Genomic DNA, 21,213 nt, shown 5'->3' on the forward strand with positions numbered 1-21,213 from the left:
ACCTTTGCATGTTTGCAATGTGTGTAAAAGGGCTCTCCCCTGGATACTGGTATATGTGGGTGGAGCTGCAAGCAACAAGGGGCCACGATTGGACCAGAGACCAACTCTGGGTGGAGGAGTTTTAAATGCACCAGTATCTGGGGAAAGCCGTTTCCCACACTGTTTGAATGTGTAGGCAGCGGAGGGGCAACCCAGCAGTGAGGCACCAGAGCAGCCCCCAGACCCCCCTCCACCAATGTTTCGCCACATGGGGAGAGTTGTGTGAACACCATAAGTTAAATGCATGCATGCATGAACCAATCCTGATTGTACAAATAACATTTTTCTTTATTTGTTGCATTTCTACCCCATATTTCCTGCAAGGAGCTCAAGGTTCTCTCCCTCCTCATTCTATCCTCTCAGCAACCCTGTGGGGTAGGTCTGGCTGACAGACTGTGACTGGTGCAAGGTCACCCAACGAGTTTCTTGACTGAGCAGGATTTTGAACTCTGGCCTCACAGGTCCTAGTCCAATGCTCTAACCACTAAACCAAATATTATAGTTCTATACACTGGGGTCGGGGGGGGGCAGCGGGATGAGAGCAGCTATTGAAGATCTGTCAGCAGATCTTCAAAAGACTGATGAGGACGTTCCCTTATTCTCCCCAGCAAGCACTCTGAAGCAGAATAAAAACCCAACAGTTCTCTAGTAATGCCAAGGAATTGTTTTTATTTATTGTTTTACACAAACTGTGTGAAAAATATATTTTATTCAATCATTCAGTGCAGGAGAAGTGGAGAAGAAGAACCAAACAGGACAAAATAATCATGAAGTACGCATTCTTCTTTCCCTTCCCTAATTTACATTTTTCACACTTCACACTGTTAACTGGGGTTGGTGTGGATCTGTATGCATAAATGCACGTGGTTTCAACAGATAATTTTGCAAGTTAATGACATTTTAAAACCTGTCATCTCAGGGCAAAATATGCAGGTTGGCTTGGTGTAAAAGAATTCTCCTCTCCCATCCCGTTTGCATTCAGGCCAATGAGGAAAGCTTCTGGTCTGATTGACAATCAAGTGAAGCATTGAAGAGTCCTCCTCTCCAATTGAAAGGCCTATAAAGGGGAGGAGTTTCCTGCTTCCTATTTTCTTCCTAATGATATTACTGTTGGCCAGAATCTAATCACCTCACATGGAGGACACAGGTGATTGTTTTTCGAAGGCACCCATTCCATGAGGTGCCTAACGCAGGCATAGAGCGTTTCCATGTGACTAGGTGAAACCAAGAGTAAAACACATTTCAAACATTACAGCTTCCATGTTGAGAACAAGCTAACGTGACTTTTGTTCTTGTTAGTAAATCCCTCATGGAGGCCTTGAGGTTTGAGGCGGCTGTTAGGCCCGGTTCATTTCAAAAAGGAGCTGCATCCGAGGAGATGGTTCCATGTAGAACATTGTTTGTGTGAATTAGCTCCTCACGCAGTTGTGACAGTTTCAGCCACACCAATTGAATCCCCCCCCCAATATTTTTTTTTAGAGTGTCACAAGTCACAACTACCTGGTTCACTCCAATTGTTTTATGCATTAAATTTACACAATTCCCTTTTAAGTGGCAACCACACCACTGTATTAAAGTGGTCATTAGGAGGCCTGTTAGAGAGCAAGACTATTCATGGCAAGAACAACTCAAATGTGCTGAAATGTCATGTCTGGTTGGAGCAGTTGGACTATAGTTACTGGGGAGCGGGGCGAGCCACATAGAGTGTTGTTTGTGCCAAGTTTTATTTCTTGGATCCGGTTCTGAATGTCAGGGCTAAGCTTCGGCATTCATGAAGGGATAAAAAGGTGCCTCTGAGCATGTGCAGTGTGCACTGCCCTGATCACTATAGTGTGCCTTTCTGCAAATCTCCAAGACTGGTGACAGGGGAGCAAGGCAGGCTCGATGCTGCATGAGCTTCTTCCTCCTTTGCAAATGCAACCAAGTAAGAAAAGATAACTTCCAAATGAAAGCATATAAACATAAAGGATGTAATGACTTTAATATGCCTCTAGTCAGAAGATCCAGGAGCCAGTCTCAAAACTCTTTTTCTTTTCTTTTGCCCCCCCCCCCCCCGAAATCTGGTTGCTTTCTATTCCATACTAGTTTTTTATTTCCTCTTCAAGGCCACAGTACCCACTTCCCAAATATTAATTTCCGCCTGGGGTCCTATATTAAAAATCAGCACCGCAGATACATAAGCTCACACTTTCACACTATAGAGATTAAAAACCCACACAAATGATATATTATTCTATATATGCAGCCTAATCATTCTCATTCATATATATATATATAATTTCTTATCCAGCCTTTCATTAGTACACTGGGAAGTGTTCATGAAGGAAACACAGAAGTTGTTTTGGAGTGTTTGCACAAGACCCAGTTGAGAGAAAACAGCTGAAAACTACCAGAGGGCCCTTTGGCTAGCTTGAGGAAGGTAAGGAGCCACTAAGCAGTGAAAATAAAAGGGGTGGGAGGAATTCTTTTAAAAAGGTTCCCCACCCCTATGTAAGTATGGAGAAACTACAATGCTATCTTGGTTGGTTTCAGACTGGTAGACACTCAATCCTCTCTCTCTCTCTCTGTGTGTGTGTGTGTAGCCCAATTCAATATATGCCTATTGAGAAGTAATTATTGAATAAGGCTTTCTCCCAAGTAAGTGCACAGGATTGCAACCAGACAATGCAATTCTGTGCATGTTTACTCAGAAGTCAACCCTGTGCAGTTCAGCAAGGCATATGCCTTAGTAAGTGTGTTCAGCTTTGATTTGGTTTGGAACAGAAATGTGAAACATCCGTTTTTACCACATCATTGACTGGAATGAGAAAACTTTTTTTTTTAATGGTGCTGCTATGCTTTCACCTGCTGTTGGAAGGTTCCCACGATTCACTGATGCATTCCATGTTAGGAAATCCGTTCTAACCAAAGCCGTCTGCTTCCTTTCTGCCCTCCATCTGGCATCTCATTTCTGTTTTCCAGACCCATAACTGCATTTGCAGGATAAAGTTCTGCCTCTTCTAATTACCCCAAGATGAATGGAGAGAGGGAACAAAATAAATAAAAATAAATAAATAAATAAAAATAGGGCACGTGTGCGTTTAGAGCAAAGGACAGATTTTGAGAACCATAGAAGAAGGAAGCAGGTGGATATAGCTGATTTAGGCTGTGATCCTATAGCCTGACTTGGGAGCAAGTCCCATAGAACTCAGTGAGATTTGTGTTGAAGTAGAAATGTGTAGGATTGCACTGTGTATACTGTGTACTGTTAAATGTGCATTAGCATTACAAGGCTTAATGGATGAGAGACAGAGCACAAAGGAAAGGTGATTGCAATGCAGATTTTTAAGGAGTAATAAGGAAGTATGGTTACATGGTGTGTGTGAATTTTCTTTGCAAGTAGAGGAAAGGAGGTGGAATAAATTGGAAGAGGGGAATAATGGAGACATTTCTGCATGCTTTTTAAAAACTGGTTTCAGTTCTGCAGCCTAGCTCTGCTGGAGTTTGGGAGCGATATATCTGCCGTTTTTGTGTTTTTATCTTTGTGGTAGTGAGAGATATTTTAACCAACTTTTCAATGCATGCTTATATAGAGGGTCATGATTCAATTTGTCTTAACCGGCATCCATGCCCATGGTTCTCCTGCGCGATGTGACCCACAAAAAGTTGTTGTGGAACACTCCTCAATCCGGTAGTGTCCCAAATTAGGGTGCAGGCTTCTGGGCTATTCCTATTGGTAGAATGAAGGGCAGTATGGAAATTTAAACAACAACAACACTACGAAGCCATCTTCTCCAGCCCATCAAACAATGCTCTCTGCAAGTGGATCTGCTTGCAAATGGCAAGCTGGAGCCTTTATCCACATCCTGTAGCCAGGAGGTTTCTAGCCCACTGCTTTGTACGTCCGGGTGCAGCTGCTCTCCACAAATGGGATCTGCTAAGAGGGAGCAGACCTTCTGGTGCAGAAGGGCTCTATCTTGGCTCCTTTCCATTTGTAAAGAAGATCTGCAGTCTGCTGAATAGCACAGCCAAACGGAGCAAGGTTTTGAAAAGTGTGCTAGTGAGCTTCATACATACAAATAATCCTTGGGTTTGTCTTTACAGGTGCGGACTCTGCATTCACAAAGGGTGCCCCAATAACTCACTAGGGCCAGGAAGAACAATTGCAAGGTGCATATTCCTTGCCATTCCAGGAAGAAACAAGCAGGTGAGGAGACAGCCCTCTTTTCAGGAGCAGGTTTAGGGAGTAAGGTGGTGTCACGAAAGGGCTGCACATTCTTAGGTATTTAACTTATTATTTTTGCTCTCCATGAGAGACATTTATGGGATATTCTGCTTCAAGTGACAAGATAACTGGGCCAGCCTTGGCTTCATACCTTCCAATGCAAAACTGGGATGCGTGTCTTCTGGGACGCACTTCCCGTGCCTCACCCTTGCCCCCCCAAAACACACGTTTGTGGGGTGCAAGATCTTACACGGCACCCAAAAACGTTTTTCAGCAAGATCATGGCACCCAAAATGGCTGCTGAGATCTTGCAAGAAAAAACAGGATGGCCTGTTTTTTCCAGGGCACTTGGAAAATATGTTATGTGGCTGCTTTAGATATCAACGGCTGTTGACCAATATGTTCCACTATCACAGGCAGTATGACTTTGAATACAAGTTGCTCGGAATTGCAAGTGAGCAGAGCGCAGGTGAACAGGCCTGATTCAGCCAATTCTTCTTATGTTCTTAACTATTCACCTTGACATGGTTGGCGGGGGCACTATTTGTTGTTTCGTCTCAGATAACAAAATGCCTTGGGCGAGCCATACCTCTTTTGTTGAATTTCCCCAACTCGGCATGCGTAGACAAGCGCCCACATCTCAGCATTAGGGAATGGGCCACATAGCCTGTCGCACTGCCTTCCTTTTGAAAACGCAGTCAACATCTTGATTTTCTCACTCCCTTCTTTTTCCAGTAAATTATTGACGTAAGAGCTGAGGCAGAAGATATGGTGAGAAACTTTGTACCTCTGTCGAAACAGGAAGGGTTGAGCCCTCAAGCTATTAATGTCACAAGGGTTGCTTTGAGAAGCCGGGTCCTGGAAAAAAGGATTAGGTATATAAATGGGTATCCTATTTTCTGCCCGAGAGAAGCACATAAGATTGTTAGCAAACAATACAAAGGGGTGCATTTTGTTCAATACCTTTACTGGGGGGCGAGGGACAAAACTACACGTAAGACAGGTTTTTAGATATCCAAGGGTTTGTGTACAAAGGGAATTATTTTCATATAAGTTCTACTTTCAACTTTGGGGTGTATGGGGTGTTAGGAGAGGGGTAGTCCTTCTCGTGGGGAACATGTCATGTTCCTTCTGGGGTAGTTTGTCCATCTTTGGTCCCCACCCTGCACTCGGCTCCTAGAAGCTGTCAGTATGCAACAGCGGCTGGGAAATGGCTTTTACTGGCCAGCTAAACCACATGAGGGTAGCTGATAGGTCTCAAACCCTCAGTGAGTTAGGTGGTTTCTGCACATGCTGTAGAGGGAAGTGAGGGGCAGATGAGGTTTGTCAACCTGGGAAAGTAGCCTATCTAGGAGAAAGAAAACTCTGATCCTAAGCCTTGTGGGATATCTTTGGGAGAAGAAAAGGCTACACAAATCTGGGGTGGAGTCTCTAAGACAGTTGGACGGTGCCTTGTTTACCTCCTTCCACCAACTCCTGCAGCCAAGGTGGTACCAAATGTATTGCTCTGCTTTTCACATCGGCTGAGGTGGGGGGTGTCTTGTCTAGTCCAATCCCCTGCAATGCAATGATGATGGGATTGCATCCTCCAGTGCACCTGAGGCAGGAGTCTAGTTTGCAGAGTAGGGGAAGCAGAGCAGGTCATCTGGTATATTCAGACAGGAATAGCTAGGGCTTTTAGGAGGGACAGCCAGCATCTGCTGCTGCTGTCCAGCATCTGCCCTTGTCACACGTTGTCTAATGGTAGGGCTGGCACTGGGAAGGGAAGAATGATTAGGTTTACTACCTATTTTTCTTTAAATGATTTTTTTTATACCACCCACTGACCTGTGCAACACTGCAACAAACCCTTTTCTGTGGGAACTTGATAACTAATCGAAACTCAAATGAATGATGCAATTTATGGGCAACCCTCCTTTACTTGCAGATTTAGCCCTGGTTGTCCAGTGACATTGACATTCCTTAGCTACATGTTAGAGGAGATGCAAAGTTCTTGATATGCTCACCTCCATGAGTCAGCATTTCCTCGCCTTGGCCACGACAAAGAACATTAGCACAGAGGAGTTATAGGAGGGAAACCAACTTCCTTCTATAGCTAGAATGCAGATTACAGAGGTACAAAGCAGGGTTGATAAGAGTACTGGGTCAGTCAGTTTTGCGTCTTCTGCTATGCTTCAGCTGTGCTCAAATACTTTTAGTCATTGAAATATTTGTCAACTTAAAAAAAAGAGAGATTTCAAAGGAGTTGAAAATATGAGGCCATCTGCTGAAGGCAAGGGGGAGTGGAAGTTTGCAGAAGTCCATTTAAAAAACCACTCTGGAGGAGTATCTCCAAACCAGCTCTGTGAGGACTGATCATTCTAAACAGCCATGAAATGCTGAGAGTTGCAGGGGTGGGTGTTTGGAGTAGACAAACCAAGGGGAGAGTGATTGTTCTGTATGACTGGAATGAAACTTTAAAGAAAAAGACTCTTGCCATTCTTTATTCAAGCTATTTCTATACAACCTTTCATGCAAACATTACAAGGCAAAGAACAAGAAAGCATTAAAAAAGATTATGGAATAAATAAGAATAAAGGAATAATTATTAAGAGGGAGGATACACTACCCGCAAATTTTCTTCAAACTCCCAATGGCAAAATCTAGAGAGAGATCTTTTGACCGCATTTGGGGCATTTGGACAGGAAGTATGATGAGGAAGTGGAAGGGGTTTTCTCAAGCGGCGGAGATAAAGCAGCACGTCTGGTTTCTGCGTCAGTGAGATGTGCAGATATCGGAACTCCTGAAATTACTGGTTACCAAATTCAGCTGTCTTCTTAGTATCACTGGGCTGCTGGTCGGAAGAACCAAACACATCTTAAGGCAGCCCTGTTCAGGGAAGTTTTTAATGTATGATATTTTAGTGGGGTTTTTGGTTTCTATGGAAGCCGCCCAGAGTGGCTGGGGAAACCCAGCCAGATGGGCGGGGTACAAATAATAAATTATTATTATTATTATTATTATTATTATTATTATTATTATTAGAAAGCAGTTGATCCTGTGCCAGAAATTTACATGAAGGTTATGGGTACTTAAAGTCAAAGATCGTTTAGCCCAGTTCACTGCCAGTGTAGGAAACCAATTACCTCATAATAAAACCTCTAACAAAGGAGAGTCTACCCCCTTCTGAGAAGGCAGCCTGTTCTGCTGTTGAACAGGCTGTACCATCAAGACATTCTAATCAGTTCTAGCATTTCTCTCTGTTTTGAGTATTTTTAATTCTATGAATATTTCTGCGGACTTGGAACAAGGGTAGGGAACTTGGGGCCCTCCGAGGGATTACAGCTCCCATCATCCCTGATCACTGCCCATCCTGGCAGGGGCTGATGAGAGTTGAGGTCCAACAAAAACTGTGGGAGAGCACAAGTTCGCCATCCCTGCCCAGAGTGATGCTAGCGAGGCTATTGATTTCCTGTTTCAGGAAATCTACCACCATAATATCACAACTGCAAAAACTGGAGAAACAATAATCCCAACAAAAATACTGTCCACATTATATCAGTCCATGTCGACTGGGGTTGATGGGAGTTGGGATCCAGAAACATTTGGAGGGCCACAGGTTCCCATCCCTGCCTAATGCTATCCCACTTCGTTTGATCATTATTTATTACATTTATCTTCCAAGGAGCTCAAGGTTCTCTTCCTCTCCATTTCATCCTCACAATAACCCTGAGAGGCACATTAGGCTGAGAGACGGTGACTGGCACAAAGTCACCCAGCGAGCTTCACGACTGGGGATTCGAACCCTGGTCTCCCAGGTCCTAGTCCGACACGCTAACCATTACACCACAAAGGCATATTTTGCTAGAGGAATGTCTTTAGGCCAGAAGTGGGTGGCATAGTGGGGCAATGGCACTTAACCTGACCTCCTGATAGCTGAGTTGCCACTGCTTAATGGGAAAGAGAGGGCAAAGGTTGGCATGTTGCCAGTCCAGGGCTGCTGCCGGTGTGCTGCCACCAACCTCCCTGCCCCCTTGCCCCCCTTTCCTTCCCCATAAGCAGCAGCACCTTGGTTTTGGGGAGGCCGGGTGAATGCCATCATCCCACCCTCCTTCTGCTGCAGTTTTGGATCTGAAACATTCAGTGTAGTCTAACATAAATCAGATTTATGGAATCATAGACTTGTAGCGTTGGAAGGGACCCTAAGGATCATTGAACCCTCTGCAATGCAGGAATATGCAGCTATCCCATACAGGGATCGAACCTGCAACCTTGGCATTATCAGCACCACGCTCTTAACCAGAATATCTTTATAATTTAGTTCTTATGCACTGATAAGCTCCCTTAAAACCACAATGTCCGTTTTGTTACTAGTAGATCGTGATAACTTTATTTCCTGTAATCCTGGGCGAATCAGTGATTATAAGGCAGTCGCTTCTCCCAGGGCAAAACACAGATCTGCAAACTGAGGGCCACACTTCAACTTTTGATCTCGCTAGGTTAGCTCAGACTACGCCGCCGCCGTATTTTGTGACAAGATGTGATGTGACACATCGTCAAGCCTGATGCCTGGGAAAGCTGCTCTTGCAGCAGGTAGAAAGGGAGCAGCAGATGGTAAGGCAGCAGTAAAACAGGTGGAGGCATTGTTTGAAGATAGCCTGAATTAAGCTTGCTTAATTTGTTGGATCTCTGCTAAATCCCAGCAACGATTGTCTCTTGCGCAGCATCAGGTTTATCCAGCGGGCAAGCAGTCAGAACTAGACCATCTGTAATCACTTATTGTGCTAAATCTTCTTTAAAGCTAGCCACCAAACAAATGTCTTCCCTCTCGCTCGTTCTAGGTGAGAACAGCCCCTGACACCAGGGCATGAGAAAATACGCTGCAGAGCTTGGAAAAATGTTTATTTTCCTGGGAGTATTTTCAGCTGGAGGGTAACTCCCTTCTCTTCTCACTTGGCTGAAGTGCAAAAGAGACCTCTGACAGTCACAGAGTTTGCCTTTCTACTGGGGCCCTCTTCCAAAAGGAGAAAAGCATTTTCCAAAACAAGGGCCTCCGAGGTTGCTGAGATTGCAGCCTTGATGTGGGAATCAGCTTCAAGCCACTCCCACACTCGATAGAGCTGGAGTAGCAATACAAAGGAGCTGAAATGAACCTTTGTGTTCTCCTTGGCATGGGCAATTCTGTCTTAAACTTTGGGGCCACAATTACAAGCTCTTTCTGCCCTACCTTTCCACCTCTTCCACCAGGATATCAAGAGATGTTTCCTTGGATGGTGCTTTTGCCAATAGCCAGGAGCAAAAGGGGAGGATTCTTTGGAAGCAAGGCTCCACACAAGACTACAGCACCTGTTTGCCCATCTCAGGTGTGTGCATTCCCACACTTGTCTTTGGGGGAGTCACTGTTAGTGGTCCTCCATGGTTCAGATGCACCAGAAGCCATTCTTTTTAGTATTATGGGCCCAGTTTTTCGGGACTCCCTTCCAATTCAAGTCAGACAGGCCTCCTTCTCTACTTAACTTCCAGAACCTACTGAAGAGTTTTATTCCAGCAGGCAATTTAATATCCCCCCCCCCCCCGATTTTTAATTTTTTTTGTACTGTATCATTGTAAACCACGTGGGCATATTCTGCAAGTGTCCTGGAAAAACTGGGACATTTTTGGGGGGGGTATCATGAGCGCGTGATGTCCCCTCCACAATCTCGCACGGTGACCCAAAATGCACATTTTGGGGCACCATGCTCTCCCAAAGTGCTTTTTTGGGGGGGAACCACAAGGCAAAATCATGTGAGATCATGGCTGCCATGCTGTCACGGAAGGGGGGGGGGGAGAAAAGGGAAGATGTTGTTTGGGAAGATGGCATCCCGGATTTTGGCTTCAAAGTGTTGGAGGGTATGTGTGGGTACTATTGCAATTTGGCGGTACATAAATTGATTGAATAAAATGAATGAATGAATGAAAGTAAATAATAAATAAATGATATATAACATAGAACCCAAGAGTTGGAAGGGACCCTGAGGGTCATCTAGTCCAACCCGCTGCAATTATGTTGTGAAAACTTTGTGCTCTGAATAGACCTTCATAGACTGTTGGACCACGTATCAGGGTGGATTGGGGGGGGGGGTTGTGTGTGTGTATAAGTACAGTCATACCTCGGACTTCCAGAACAGATTCCGTTTGACTTCTGAGGTACGACTGTATCCCAATTGCCTTGCCCATCCACCCAGAGTAGCGCCTAAGCTTTTTCCGAACAGTCGCTTGACGGCCTGATGCCACATTTCAGGTTGTTTGTTCTCAGTCAGCACACTGTGCTTCTCTTGCGTAGGCAAGCAAGCTGATCCAGGACTCCAGATCCCCAAACACGCCTGTTTACCCTCCAGACTGGCAAGGGTTAGGGTTAGGGTAAGGGAGCATTTTATTCACACTCTGCAGCACCATGGTACCCTTTGGCCCTTAAAAAAACCACAACCCTCGTATTTCACCTTTAGGAAAAGGAACTCTGCGCATGCTGAGAGGCACTGTGCCAGCATATCAAAAACGGTTGTAGGTGTGAGCCAGAAATAGACTCTGGAAAGTGCTGTGGGAGAAAGGCAGGCTAGGTCAGCCAGCCCAATGTACATTAAAACCTCACCCTTAGGGCCAAATTAAACCTGGGTGTGTAAACACAGATCTGGCTCGGTTTCATCGGCTGTGTACTACACATGACTGGCTTGAAATGCAGACAAGGTTGTTCTTTTCCTCAATACAGACTGAAGCTGGTTTCAGAGGGTAAATTTGTAAAAAAAGCAGTATTTTCATCAGAAATGACAGGATAGAATTGTAGAGTTGGAAGGGACCCTGAGGATTATCTGGTCCAACCCCACAGGAATACAGGAATACACAGCTGTCCCATATGTGGATCAAAGGTGCAACCTTGGTGTTATCAGCACCATGCTCTAACTAAGCGAGCTATCCAGGCTGATGATAGTGACTGACATAGGATTTATGTTGGGGGGGGGGGAGGAGGACACCCACCTGTCTTCACACTCTGTCTAGCTCTCTCTATTGCTCCCGTCAGGTTGCCAGTTGCGTTGCTAGAATGCACCACATCGTCATCCAAGTGACCGCAGGGAGCATTTCAATCTGAAATATTCTGGTTATTTCTACTTTTAGTTAAGCAATTTTATTTATTTATTTGCTTGATTGGAGGAAGGGGGCAGCTGCCCCCCCTGCCCCCTGGCTACACCCATGGAGACTGATTGTGGTGGGAACACTCTGGATGCAGAGTAAAAGCAAGTGTGTACCCAGATACAGAAAGCAAGCAGTGATGGGTCTGAATTTAACAGCAAAAGGGGAGGCGTGGCAGACAGAAGTCTCCTCTGTCGGCAGCTTATGCCCCCTCAGGCCTCCTCCCATAACACTTTGTGCCAGCCAAGTACCGGTGTATTGGAGCTGGGCTGAGGAAGGAAGCGACTAGGGAGGCAGACTCTCAGAGGTAAGTTGTGCATCCGAAGCAAGGAAAAAGGGAATGAATAAGTAGCTGGTATGGGTGGTGTTTTAAATACTTAATGAGGCGCTCCACTCATACTAACCATCCCAGGGCGCTCAACCGCTGCCACAATGTCCTTTCTTCTATCAGATCAAAATGAGCAGATAACAGCAAAGGTTGCTAGGTTCATAGCAGGGGCAATCAGAATAAGGGCCACTAACTGATGGCTGATTCAGGACTTTAAATTGTGCTCTTATATCAAATTTCCTTTTCTGCATACAGTGGTACCTCGGGTTACATACGCTTCAGGTTACATACGCTTCAGGTTACAGACTCTGCCAACCCAGAAATAGTACCTTGGGTAAAGAACTTTGCTTCAGCATGAGAACAGAAATCGTGCTCCAGTGGCGCAGCGGCAGCAGGAGGCTCCGTTAGCTAAAGTGGTGCTTCAGGTTAAGAACAGACCTCCGGAACGAATTAAGTACTTACGGTAACCCGAGGTACCACTGTATACTGTAATGTTTTACTGTTGCTATGGCCATTGGCTAATGCGAATAAAGTTTTATCTTATATAACAAGGAAGCGCTCCACAGCCTTAAATGTTTATTTGGGTAAACCTGAGGAGATCCTGCACGAAAACGAAACTTCCCCCCTTAGCCTCACCAGGAGAGGAGTCCAAGAGCTTTCCAACAAGCTTATGTCCGGCATGAATTCATACTCGCACATCAGTTTCCATCTGGCAGCTGTCACTAAAAGTACTTCAGATCAACTGCCAAGAAACTGCAAAGGGTGTTTCTTCCCCATATGGACCTTTGTGCTTTAATCTTTACTTTCATAATTTGCCAGGCTCCTGGCTGGAACTCCCTTTTTATGGAGCTCATTTGGCCCCATAAATATGGCGCGCAATACCAATCAGCCAATCGCAAATGAGGTATGGTAGGAGCTGGAAAGGGTGCAGAAAATCACATATGCATTAACTCTTAGACTGCGCCACTGTAGCAGTCACTCTGCATGCCTTAAGGCTGGTCTGCTGCCCTCATGTGCTGTGGAGGACTCTGCCCCATTGCCATTGGTGAGGTAATGTTCAGCTGCCCATCTGGTTAGTTTCCAGGTTGCGGAGAAGTTGCCGTCTATTCCTTTCCTTCAGGCAGCAAAATATAGTATGATCAGACTTGGCTGCTGGTTTCTGGGGGATAGATCTAATTTCTAAATGCTCCCTGTCCCTAGGCAGTCTGTCTCTGAATACCAGCAACCTTAGGCTTACATTCTCTATAGATTTTCCAGAGGTTATCTTGCTGGCCACTAGTGGAGACTAGATGGATCCTTGACCTGAACCAAAGGTCACTTACGTTCTTTGGACTCCTTGGCATCATGAAGCAACAAGTTTGCCTTGGATGTTGTGGTTTGCTTCTCAGGGTATCCTTCACAAGGGGTGTTTCTGGTTTATCGGTTGGTGGAGTCTATCCAAGTTGGCTTTGCAGGTAAGATTTTTGCTTGGATGTGCTGCATTCATCATGTGGTGGTGCAGTCATGAGCTTATTTTCCACACACACCTCTCTTTTGGCAAAGCATTAGTGGCCACACTCTAGCAGCTTCGACTTGCCCATCCTGTGGTTCTGAAAGCCACCCAAAGTCTCAGAAAGCCACTCCATGTCCTTGCATTTAGAGATGGCAACCCATAAGCCACAAATTTCTGTGTTTTTGGCTCGTGAAGGGGGGCATGTCAGAATGTCCTCCCCTGATTCTTTTGCCACACGTAAAAACAGCTTACAGGAAGCGTAGGAGCTAAGTCCGGGTGCAAAAACTCTGGTCCGAGTAAGCAATGAGTGAACTCTTCTTTATCACAGGTATCTCTTGTGGTGTGGCTTGTTCTGGTATACCAAGTTCTGCTACCCCACATCAACCAACATAGAATAGTTTAAATGAGATACAAATTACTATTTCAGATTTTAGAATCCAAAAGAGAGATGAATTTCAGCAGAGCAGGGCAAATTTCAAGAGCCCTGATCTCAGATATATTCAATATTAAATTTCCTCAAAAGCAGTGCAGTTGCATTTGTAGTGGTTAGGTTTTTTTTTTAAAAAAACACCTTATGTGAAATCACATGTGATCCAAACCATCAAGATGGTAGTGCTTGTTCTCTCATTTCTCTTAATGATGCCCATGCCAAAGCAAAAGCCATTGACACTTTCCTGGCAAACTGCAGAGAATGACTTCCTTAATGGTCCAACTGAGAGTATGTGGAGGAGTGAAGAATATGGGTGGTATGTGTTTGCATGACTGGATAAGCTGAAGTCTTTCACTTACCCAAAGAACAGAGTCTACATGGGAATCAGAAGTTCCAGATTCTCCTAACCAGATAAGCCACCAAAATGGCTCAATCGAAGCTTCTGACAAAAAAAGAGAGTTGACAATCAAAGCAGTCTTAACTACTCAGTTTCTGCAGACCCGTCTTAGTTCCTTGTCATGCAATGCAACACCTATAAATAACAATACAACTGGAGGAAATTGGAGCATGCCTTATGTAATGCAATATAATTGAGGGGAGGTTTCATCCATTTATTCAGATTCCGGGCCAAACGACACTTTATACAGAAATGTGCACAGCGAAACTCCCAACAGCTGCTTGGCAAAGGGAGTGATTTGAAGCGGGGAAGTAGCCTGTTGGTGGGTGTGGGTTGCTGAGGTTATTTCCGTAGTCAGCTGCTTTTATTCTGAAATCCAACACACACACCCCAAGCTGTTCTCCTCCAATGGGGTTCTAAAAACATATCTGCCAAAGTGTGGAATCCCACCAATGGTGGGGGATGGAAGAGGCTGGAGAGAAGTTGTGGTGGGCAAGGAAAGGGTTAAAGGCCCTACACTGCTTTTGCACTCTAAATTCCCCCCTCCGAAAGCTGCTTTTCCTATTAAAAAAATAGACATGCATTTGGGTGCAATGTTTTGTTTGGCCCAGAGTTTACAGTGCAGGTATTCATAGTGCAGAGTGGAGCTGGGTCATGCTGGGATGGTAGTGGGTTGCCAGCTGTGCAGGTTATATCCATGGAGGGACCAATCATGGACATGTGCTAATGCAATGAAGGCATAAAGAAACAACCTAACCTTGACTCTCAGATGTTCCAAGCCAAGATTCTTTCTCACGGGAGCAACGCTGCTTTCTGCAACTTGCTCATTCATATGTTCCTATCTTGCCTTTCTATTTCAAATTGCAGTGCCCAAGGCCACAAATATAAAAATTCCACTCAAAACGTAACCCACACAAAGGGAGCAGCAAAGAAAATTGGGGAAGCAGGAGCTATAAATTCAAAGAAGACTCACCTGGCTGAAAGACTTGTCAGAACAGAGGCGTCTTTAGCTGTCATCAAAACATAAACAGGAAGGGAAATGATCAATCATCTGCAGATAGGGAGCTTCACATCCTAGGTACCACAACAGAGGACACCTTTCTGAACATTCAACTGTGCAAAATGGGCTCCTCTGAAAGTGGCAGTGGGACACTGAGAAGGATTTCGGAGACTGAGATTCTAAATGAGCAGGCAATAATATGGAGAGGACATGGCCCTTTCAATTGCAGGATAAGCAACCTCATAACTAACCTGCTTAAGTCTAATTAGTGCACGAAGGACTTAAGACAATTGAATAAGCTGTCCTGCCAGGCTTAGCTCACCTTGGGAGGGACTAGGTAATCAAGCCACTGTTACCCTCCAGTCTCCCTTAGAAGCTCAGTGGGTGAAGAGGCTAAACAGGTTGCTCGAGCTTAGCCGCATGGCTTTCACAAGCCATTGAGGTGTTCCTATATCAATAATTTAGGAACTTTCACCACTGTAACTAGGCCATGTTTTACTGCCTGTGCAACTTTTTATGAATGCTGTATGGAAAAGCACATAAATCTGACCTTTGGGGAGTTCGTAAGTAAACCATTTTAAACTTACCAAATGTGTGATTTGTTTTTTATGCTAAGGGAAGAGGGACGTTTTGGAACTCACATTGGCATATTTTAAAGGACTAACTACCTATATTTCCATGCTTTACTTTATTGCTTATGTTGTGATTCTCTCACCAAAGATTACTTGCCCCAAACTAAGATCTTGGCATCCAGGGATTCTCCTTTTTATACCTATTTTTCCCCTTGCCACCAACAGAAGTATTGTGGGTCTAAGCAGTTTGGGTCTTTGAAGGTAAGCAGCCTTTTGAACTGAGCCTGGAAATTGTGGAGCTGCTATAAGAGGGAAGTTGCATAAATTAAATAAAAAGAACCCTGGTTACTTGTGAAGCTGTTTGTGCCTGTTGTATCATGCAGCGTTCACATAATGGAAGTGTGTGGGAGACCTGTGAGCGCTTCAGTTTTAACTGTAGGAAGCATGCATTGGAGAGAATACATGCAAGGCCTCTAGGGAATAAGTTTGACAAGAAGAAATAAAAAGCAGAGGAGAAGATCAAAACTGGTGGGGATTTCTGTATCCTCCAACATTCTGCCAATCAAAATCGGGACTTGCATCTTTCGCTACCACGCTCCTGTGTGAGCCAGCTGGGGCTGCCCTACCCCAGCCCCTTCCTCCATTACTGGAAGCAGCTCCCTCAGCAAGCACCACACCTCTTCCTCTTCCCCGTCCCCATCCTCATCATCCTCATCATCCTCATCTTCATTGGCTTTTTTCTCCTCCTTCAGCAGGGGTGGCGTCAGGAGGAGGCAGCGTAGCCTCTGGGCCTGGCCTGCACCAGCAGCAGCTCCCCCTCCATGGGTTCCAGCTCGGGTGCCTTCTTTAGTGCGAAAGACACATCTTTTAGTGCCGAACTCACATGGGAGCCAGCTGACTCATGCAAGAGCTCAGCACTGAAAATGGGACATCCAAGTCGAAGCCAGGGTAGCTTCTGTCATTCCAGGGTGTCCCAGTCGAATCGAGACTGTTGACGGGAATGGATTTCAAAATGGTGCAGGAGGCAGAAATGGAACTGTTGGCGTCCCCTGTTATATTATGGGCATTATCGCTAATTATACTAGCACAACTGCCATCTCCAGAGCAAAACACCCATGAGAGCTGCACTTGCTGAATGAAGAGTAGCAATTGACCAGCAACTTGACTTAGTGGTTTCAAGTATGGGCAAACACCAATTCCCCCGCAAGCAGAGTGCTTGCTGAGGTAATTTTGTCTGGATAATTTACTGACGGCTTTGCAGTCCTGATGGGGGGGAGGAAAACCCCCATGTATTTACAAAACTGAGGCCAGGCAGAGGTGTTACATTTTATATATATGAGAAGAGGTATATGTATTTCCAGAAAGAAATTTTAAGAGAGTGATTAGCAATTACAGATTTTTGTGGGAAGTGAAAAAGAGGGGGCATGCACAGGTACAAAACCTGAGTCCTTAGATGGCTTATGCCACCCTTGTATAACCGTAAGAATCACACATGCTTCATTAAGCTAGGTAGACTAACAGAAGAGGTGCATTAAAAGTGAAAAAGCTTCTTGCGTGTCAAAGCAAGAGCCATCTGTTTGAGCTCTGTGGGCGGGGTGGAGGGGGAAATAGTAAATTGTGTAAGGGAAGCTGTTTGAACAGTAACCATGTCAAGAATAAATTGAGCAAAGTTCCTTGTCATTTATAAACTGGGCTTCTAAAAAAAAACCCAACTATTGCTCGGGAGGGAACAGTATTGTTTGTTTGTTACTATATTATGTATTTTTGTGCTTTTATAATGTAAACTGCCCTGGGATCCTTGGATGAAAGGCGGTATAGAAATGAAAGAAAGAAAGAGAAAGAAAGAAAGAAAACTAAACTGGTTTTCCAAGCTATTTTGGGAAGTTGTTTGCATCCGCTCGATGGGAGAGCCTCAAAATGCTCTTGAAATTTATGCAAATTGTGTGTGGTTTGCGTAAAACAAATATGCTGTGATAATAAATCTCATGCTTTCTGATGTTCCTCTTACTTCTAACTCAGGAAAGGTGAAACCATCAGCAATTCCAAGGATAGTTCCCCTGTCCAAAAACATGTAGAATTCTGTTAATGGGCAATCCAAATGTTGCACCAAGAACATTAGGATTCTCTTATCCGTATAAATTATGCAAGTTCAGAATTTGCATTGTTTTATCTTATTTTTCAGAACTTTTTCTAAAATTTTGACTGTCGTGCATAACTTATTCTGGTTTTTCTAGTTGCAGAACAGACAAGGAGCTGTTCATGGCACTGAAGCCCTACCCCAGCTCCCGGGAATCTTGTTCAGCCACCTCTGTTTACACACTTCCAAGCATATCTTATCTTCACAGCCATCAGGGCTAGGGTTTTGTTTCAGTTTTAAATGCAAGTTGAGGTTTATCAGCCTGCAGTGTGGCGCAGAAGTCGAGTGTCAAATCAGAAACCAAGCAGATCCAGCTTTCAAATTCCACAAAGCCATAAACCTCACTGGGTGACCTTCAACAAATCACTATCTCTCAGCCTGACCTACCTTGCAGGGTTATTGTGAATATAAAGTTGTGGGGAACCATGTACACTTTCACAAACTCTTTGGAGGAAAGGCAGGATAGAAAAGAAGAAAAAACAAAAACACTTCTTCTGCACTCCTGCAGAATTGCGGAGTGCATAGCAGCCCTGCGTAATATACCCTCTATTCCCATAGGCTAAAGGCATCTGCTTTGAGTTTCAAGGATGGGGAAGAAAAGTCGTCTGGTGTTCACATCCTGTGCTTCATTTCCAAAAATTAGAGTGAGCGACCAAGCTTGGAAGTTGCCCCTTCAGCAAATCTCAGGTATGATGCCTAACTGTGATTGATTTGTAGTAGTGAAAGGGCTCTGACTGTGAATTATGATATGCCATTCTGCTGTATTATGATTGATTGATTGATTGATTGATTGATTGATTTTAGCATCTTTATGACTATCTGCCATTTAGGGTTGGTGGGTTGTTGTTTTTTGCTGTGTACACTGAATTCATGGTGAAACAGTTGCTATATTTTAGAAATAAAACAGACACACATCAGTTCAGCATGTGGGCAAACGCATTCTCATCCGTGTCGTTGCTCCTTGTCACCAAAGCGGCCTGGCTCGTTCCTAGTGGCCCTTGCACTTTTGGCACTGCAGATTGGTGGAATTGCAGGCTTATTTACAGGCATCAGAAAGATGCAATGATCCTGAGCAAGAGGATACCTTTCCTTCCGGGTTGCGTCATCCTGGTGTGTGCTAAAGGCACTCAGTCAGGAACTTGGGAAGCTTTTAGGTAGACCATAGTTAGTAGTATGTTCTTACTAAACTGGATCAGTTCATACCATCCTAGACATTCAATGTATGAAAAGAGCACTAGACCTCTAGCTCCACTGTGGCCTCCTAAAAACAAAAGCATGTCAACATACTTATTCACTAGCAATGTGTCAATTATGGCATGGGTTTCAACGGGTAGGAGAGGATATATTAATTGCAACTTATCCCTCCAGGCTCCCACGTGTGTGGGTTGAACAGAGTTTCAAAATTCCATCCTTGTTGGCAGCAGAATTAAAAGGAATTAGGCTGTAAAGCCTTGCTTTGAGCAAGTCCAGCTAATGAAGTAAGCTGGTTTCCCCCCCTTCTTACCCCGCTTAACAAAGAATCAGGCAAGAGCTTGTAAAGTAAGTTTAAAAATAAGATTTACTTACTTTATAATTATGCATTGGCTCACAACAATGGCAGCAGTAAAAACTACGCAGGCAAAATATTTATATTTACAGTATAACCAGCTTCAGGCATGGGCCTAAAACTGGAGCAGGCGGAGGCATGTCTGTATCCAGTGCTGGTCAAAGGAAGAGAGAGGGGAACAGGAAGTATTATATGCTCCTTCCATTCTAGGAAAGGAGGGGAAATGACATCACACAGAGCCCTCTCTACCAGTTGTATTTCTGTGGTTTGACTAGCTGCCTATCAGCAATACAGCTCTATGGACTTAGCCCCTTCTCATGCTAACTAGCAAGACACAACACAGCATACACAGATACAACCCAGCCATCTCCCACTTTTGTGGACTGCTCAACATAAGAGTTAAAAAGAGAAACTAGAACGTCAAGCTGGCCAAACCTTAATCACCATGGCCAAGAGGATCTGGTCCATCATATTATATTCTTCAGGGCTTTTGTGAATCAGGCTAATTCAGGGGTGAGGAAACTATGGCTTGAATCTTTAAGCCTTGCTTCATGCCCCCATTAAACTGTGCCCCCAAACCACTATCTGCTCCAAGAGGGAATGTCACTGAAATACACTCAGAGTCCTGTAGTGATTTCATGCTCTTTATTGCAGCTTGTAAAAAAGTGAATCAATTGCCCCCCAAACCTCAGGCTTTTATATACATTATTTACACAATGAGTCCTGGCTGATTGGCTGATTCTGCTTCCCTCCTGGAGCCTGATTGGTCTTTTCCTGCAGGCCAATCAGTTGATGCATTCTAGGATCCTACTTGCCTATTGTTCTAGGATCCAAGCTTAGTACAGTGGTACCTCGGGATGCGAACGGGATCCGTTCCAGAGCCCGTTTGCATCCCGAAGCAAGCGTAACCCGTGTCCGCACGTCTGCGCGTGCATGGGTCACATTTTGGCACTTCTGCGCATGCGCATGACGTCATTTTAAAAGTCTGCGCATGCGCGTGTGGCAAAACCCGGAAGTAACGCACTCCGTTACTTCTGGGTCGCCACAGAGCGCAACCCGAAAATGCTTAACCCGAAGCGTATTCATCCTGAGGTATGACTGTACATAACAGTCACATTGGCAGAGGAGCCGATAATGGAAACCAGTTTAGTAACAGTGATGACTGCAAACCAGTGTTTCTTTTCCCTATTTTCATTGTGAGCCAAATTCATTCAGACTTCACGCCTGTTCTGTTTCCAGAAGCATTTGAGCAAGCAATTGTTGCATTCCTAGATACCTATAAAAAGCATGAAGCATATTTTAGATTTGTAGATCAAACACTGGCATGAGAGTCTTCAGAAGTGTCTTGTACTGTACAGAGGTGAACAAGAGTTCATATTTATTCACACACACACATATCTGTATGCTGTTGTGCAGATGTTAATAGGAAGGCTCCATTTCTTAGAATCATAGAACCATAGCATTGTAGAGTTTGAAGGAATCCTGAGGCTCATCTACTCCAACTTCCTGCAATGCAGGAATATGCAGCTGTTCCAAATGGGATCAAACCTGAAACCAGTGCTTTTTTTCTGGGGGGACGCAGGGGTATGCATACCCCTAAACATTTTGTGACTCTAAGTTTGGCCTCATTGAGAGGCAGTATTTCAATATGAGTAGGAAAATGAGAGTACCCCTCAACATTTTTAAAGGGGAAAAAACCACCCCAAAAAAATCTGCAACCTTGCTGTTCTTAGACAGTTTACCAGAGAAATGGGCAGTCAGTGTGGGAGGGCTAAAAAGAAATGGGATGTCCCAGATGGGCTGTTGATGACACTATCCATTCTGGCCAACAGGAACTTGCTATCTTCTTTCCTTCATTGATCTTAGATTTCCACAGTCAGTAAACTGCAGGCCTGTCATTTTGCAGAAGGAAATTTTTCAACTAG

At 44.5% G+C, this 21,213-nt stretch overlaps 1 long non-coding RNA gene across 2 annotated transcripts in view; it reads left to right on the forward strand.

Annotated features, from left to right (window-relative positions):
- Positions 1-1,248: 1,248 nt before the first annotated feature.
- Positions 1,249-21,213, forward strand: part of LOC114598874 (uncharacterized) — a 29,976-nt gene continuing 10,011 nt past the window's right edge. For both annotated transcript variants that reach the window (XR_013392900.1, XR_013392899.1), the window contains exons 1-3: positions 1,249-2,458; positions 4,123-4,225; positions 18,301-18,429. This is a non-coding gene — a long non-coding RNA (uncharacterized LOC114598874). The remainder of the gene's footprint in view (positions 2,459-4,122; positions 4,226-18,300; positions 18,430-21,213) is intronic.

Source organism: Podarcis muralis, chromosome 5 (genome assembly GCF_964188315.1).
Source record: "Podarcis muralis chromosome 5, rPodMur119.hap1.1, whole genome shotgun sequence".
NCBI lineage: Eukaryota > Metazoa > Chordata > Lepidosauria > Squamata > Lacertidae > Podarcis > Podarcis muralis.